At 62.9% G+C, this 4,495-nt stretch overlaps 1 long non-coding RNA gene across 2 annotated transcripts; it reads right to left on the bottom strand.

The window, feature by feature from the left end:
- Positions 1-332: 332 nt before the first annotated feature.
- LOC137444286 (uncharacterized) lies at positions 333-3,489 on the bottom strand. 2 transcript variants are annotated; one of them, XR_010988107.1, is made up of 4 exons: positions 3,093-3,489; positions 2,877-3,017; positions 1,642-1,865; positions 333-1,190 (listed from the first exon to the last, which is right to left on the bottom strand). It is a non-coding gene; the product is annotated as an uncharacterized lncRNA (long non-coding RNA). The 2 variants fall into 2 exon arrangements; XR_010988106.1 differs by lacking the exon at positions 1,642-1,865 and having other exon boundaries at positions 335-1,190.
- Positions 3,490-4,495: the final 1,006 nt, after the last annotated feature.

The raw sequence follows: 4,495 nt of genomic DNA on the forward strand, positions 1-4,495 counted from the left end.
GCAGGTTCCTCGCTGCTGGCTTTGCGCCTCAGACGCAGCCGCCCTTGGATCCTCCTGAAGCCATGTGGCCTGCTGCGGTGGTCCGGCGCCCCACAGGCTACCCCGAAAGCTACTTCCTAGACTGACATGGAGCAGAAAGAGAGTAGAGTTTTCTCCTGCTAGGCACAGGAGACTCCCGTGTGGGAATGCATGCAGGGACCCCCCTGGTGCAGCAGGAATCATTTATTGATGCAGCAGGAATCATTTATTGGTGCAGCAGGAATCACTTACTGGTGCAGCAGGAATCATTTATTGGTGCAGCAGGAATCATTTACTGGTGCAGCAGGAATCATTTATTGGTGCAGCAGGAATCATTTATTGCTGCAGCAGGAATCATTTATTGGTGCGGCAAGAATCATTTATTGGTGCGGCAGGAATCATTTATTGGTGCAGCAGGAATCACTTACTGGTGCGGCAGGAATCATTTATTGGTGCAGCAGGAATCACTTACTGGTGCAGCAGGAATCATTTATTGCTGCAGCAGGAATCATTTATTGCTGCAGCAGGAATCATTTATTGGTACAGAACAGGCAGTTTACAGAGGGGAAATCCAGCAGCCCGAGCACTTCCCTGGCACTCCTGCACCACGGCTGCTCTCTGAGTTTGCTCCATCGTTATCTTCATCCCGTATCAGGTTGATCTTCTCCAGCAGGGAGGCATGCGTCCCCCTGCCTCACGCTTCAGGCTGTGTACTGCAGTCCGCTCTTCTTTATCACCAGGCCATCCTTCCAGTATCAGCAGCCTGTTGTTCTCCCTTGTCCTGAAACCCTCCACAGACCCTTTCTGCTTTCCTACACTCCCAGTGCCCTTCACCCCTCCCCCGGAGGCACTGCACAGAGCCGGCGCTCGGTCCCAGAGAGACTGTAGAGCACAGCTGGATGGAAGATGCACCACAACACACCCAGCACTCCTTTCTCTGCAGGAACAAGCAACAACCTCTCGGCAAGACTCAAGATGCTTACACAAGTGGCTCTACGATGTGCCTCAGATCCATCTCACCTCATCACCTGACCTGTAGAGTCCTTTTGTGTGCGAGAAAGAGAACCAGCCTTGACCAGGGAAAGCGAGAGCGTCTCTTTCCCTCCGGAGCGGATGGCGGCTTGCAGGCATCAGGGCTGCTCAGCAGCCTGCCAGATGTCCAGGCCTGGGCTCTGAGGAGGAGAGGGGAGGGGAGGGAAGGGGGCCTCAAGGATCGGTCAGTTCCAACCCCCCTGCCATGGGCAGGGACGCCTCACCCTGGATCGGGCTGCCCAGAGCCACCTCCAGCCTGGCCTCCAAATCGCCCAGGAGTGAGGCTCCCACCACCTCCCTGGGCAACCTATGCCAGAGCCTCACCACCCTGATGGGGAAGAGCTTCCTCCTGGCATCCAATCGGAACCTCCCCCCTTCTGGGTTTTGTTCCGTGCCCCCCAGCCCTGTCACTCCCTGACACCCTTGAAGTCCCTCACCTGCCCCACTTCCCCTCTTCTTCCCCTCAAACCCACGGCACCTGGGCTCAGCTGGAGTCTCCTCCCACCCCAGGTGTGGCTACCTGGCCCCTCCCACCCACTCCCCTATTTAATCCCCCCCCAGGAAAAGCAGCCCCCCCTAAGATGAGCCTGCCTGGGCTGAGGATCCTCCTCTCATCCCTGGTGAGTGTCTCTGGTGCATGCTGGGTGATGGTGGTGGTGACAGAAGACTGGGGGGCCTGGCGGCCCCCTGGCTGTCAGGGCCAGGGCCGATGACTGCCCCAATCCCATCCAGGGGTGCTGGCTGGGGCTCCCTGCTGGGGCTGAGCTCCTCTGGGTGGTGTCTCGGCTGGTGAGGGCCTTGCCCCTGGCGCTGGGCTGGGGGCAGAAGTGGTGGTGGTGGTGATGGAGCAGGAGCTGTGATGCTAACTGCACTGCTCTGACCTGGAGGCCCCTGGAGTCTGTTCTCCTCCCCCCATAGCCCTCTGCTGCTGTGCCTCATCTGCAGAGCCGCTCCTCCCCCTCACTGCCTTCCTCCAGAAAGAAAGGAAGGAGGGAACAGCCGTGAGGCAGATCTGGAACTGCTTGCCCTCACCCATCAGCTCGGAGCAGGCAGCCCCCAGGAAGGGGCAGGGTGGGCAGGGAGAAGCACAATGCCGGCGAGAACAGCCAGGACAGGACTGCATCTCCCTCCCTGTGCTTCTGTTCAGGGGGGCAAATGCAGAGGGGGAAATAGTTCAGGCTGGCTGGGAAGCCTCTCTCACATCTCTGGAGAGGAGGAATCCCTGAGCAGAGAGACTGAGCAGGGAATCCCCGTCCTGAACACGCAGAAGCAGCACGAACTAGGCTGGGACGGGCCTCGGGGAGCGTCGGGTCCAACCTCCCAGCCAAGGGAAGAGGAAATAGGACAGGAGAGGATGGGAAGAGAATTAACCAGGTTGGAAAAGGCCTCAGAGGTCCTCAAGTCCAACCTCCCACCCAGCCCCATCTGATCAACTCGACCATGGCACCAAGGGCCCCACCCAGGCCCCTCCTGGACACCTCCAGGGAGGGAGACTCCACCACACCCCCTGGGCAGCACATCCCTAGCGCCAACCTCTCTTGCTGGGAAGAACTTCCTCCTAACCTCCAGCCTAAACCTCCTCTGGCACAGCTTAAGGCTGTGTCCTCTTGTTCTGGTGCTGGGTGCCTGGGAGGAGAGCCCAACCCCCACCTGGCTACGGCCTCCCTCAGGTAGGTGTAGAGAGCAAGAAGGTCTCCCCTGAGCCTCCTCTTCTCCAGGTTAAGCAACCCCAGCTCCCTCAGCCTCTCCTCACAGGGCTCTGTGCCCCAGCCCCCTCTCCAGCCCTGCTGCCCTGCTCTGGACCCCTTCACCTGCACCCTGCTTACCGTGGCACCCCGCAGAAGGCTCTCTGGTGGAAGACTCCTGGGGGGATGGCTCCCAGCTGGTGAAGAGCATCTACAGCCCACACAGCTCCAGGCCTCTCAGGCTGTGCCTCTCTCTCTCCAGGAGTGAGGGCATCCTGTCCCCTAGGCAGGGAAGGAAACACAGCTGTGAAATCAGAGCAGTGGGATCTGAGACCCCCAGGAGAACCCAAACCGAACCTTGGAGCTGGCCTCAGAGCTCCTCTGGGGGAAGCTATCGCTGCTAGGAGCGCAGAGCCCCCCCGGCGCGGCTCAGCCCTCGGCCTCCTGGAGGCAGCACTCGCCGCTGCCCATCTGCAGTGCCGACCGTGACGCGCGGGGACAGCACTGAGCCACCGGGCGGCGGCACAGCTGCGCTGCCAACCGCTCGCGATGTGGCTGGGGGGGGCCCGGGGGGAGGGGGGGGGTTCCGGGGCTGCAGGGACGCCGAAAACCACAGTGAGACCTCCCCGAATCCTGCAGGACCCCAAAACCTTCAACCCCAGAGGCCCCTAACCCTCACAGCCCCTCCCCAGCTCCTTTGGGACCCTCCAGAGGGCCCCCCCCAATTCCCCTTTCACGCCCCCGGGACCCCCGGCGCCGGCACCCCCGGGAGCAGCGCCCATCCCACCTCCCCCCCCTCTGCCCTCTCCCTTTTGGGGGTCCCTAAAGGACCGTGGGGCTCCTGAGGGGTCCCCAAGGGTCTGTAAGGGTCCTTGGCTGTCCGCAGGGTTCTGGGGGGGTCCGTAGGGGTCCCCTAGGGTCTGGAGGGATATGTGGGGGTCCCCAAGGGTCTGTAGGGGCCCGTAAGAGACCCCCGCGGACCCCTATGGACTCTTAAGGACCATTCCAGACTCCTGAGGACCCCCGCAGAGCCCCACAGACCCTTGGCGACCCCTGGGGACCCCCGCGGAGTCTGGCGGACCCCTGCAGACCCTTACGGACCCCCCAGAGCCCCCCCAGACCCAGCCCCTCCCCCCAATTCCCATCCTACCTTTTTCTGCCCTTCTGGGATTCCCCTTCAGACCCTCCCGGGACCCCTCCCCAACCCTTAGGAGCCCCTCCCGGACCCCCTCAAACCCTTTTGACCCTCCCCCGCGCCCCACCCCCCCCCCCCCCAAAAACCATCCCCCCCTGCCCCCTCCCCTCGCTGGGGTCCTCAGGGGTCCGCTGCAGCCAGCGAGCCAATGGGAGAACCCCTGGCCCCCGCCCCCCCCCCTGGCCCCCGCCCCCCCCCCTGGCCCCCGCCCCCCCCCCTGGCCCCCGCCCCCCTCCTGGCCCCCCGCCCCCCTCCTGGCCCCCGCCCCCCTCATTCACCGGCACCAGTTCGAGGCACTGGGAGCCGCTGGGAGGTACAGGGATGTGCTGGGAGGGGGACTGGGGGGGGACTGGGAGCCACTGGGGGCGTGGGGAGGGGCGACTCGGAGGTACTGGGAGGAGGTTACTGGGGGGACTGGGAGCACTGGTCCTAACCCTAACCCCAACCCCAACCCTCGGGTACTAACCCTACCCCTACCCCTAACCCCCCAACCCCAAGCCCTGCCCCTAACACCTAGCCCCCTAACCCCCTACCCCCTAAACCCTAACCCAACCCTAACCCCCTA

The sequence above is a fragment of the Melanerpes formicivorus genome, unplaced genomic scaffold, assembly GCF_026170545.1.
Source record: "Melanerpes formicivorus ecotype bairdi unplaced genomic scaffold, bMelFor1.0.p_v2 SCAF_11, whole genome shotgun sequence".
Classification (NCBI taxonomy): Eukaryota; Metazoa; Chordata; class Aves; order Piciformes; family Picidae; genus Melanerpes; species Melanerpes formicivorus.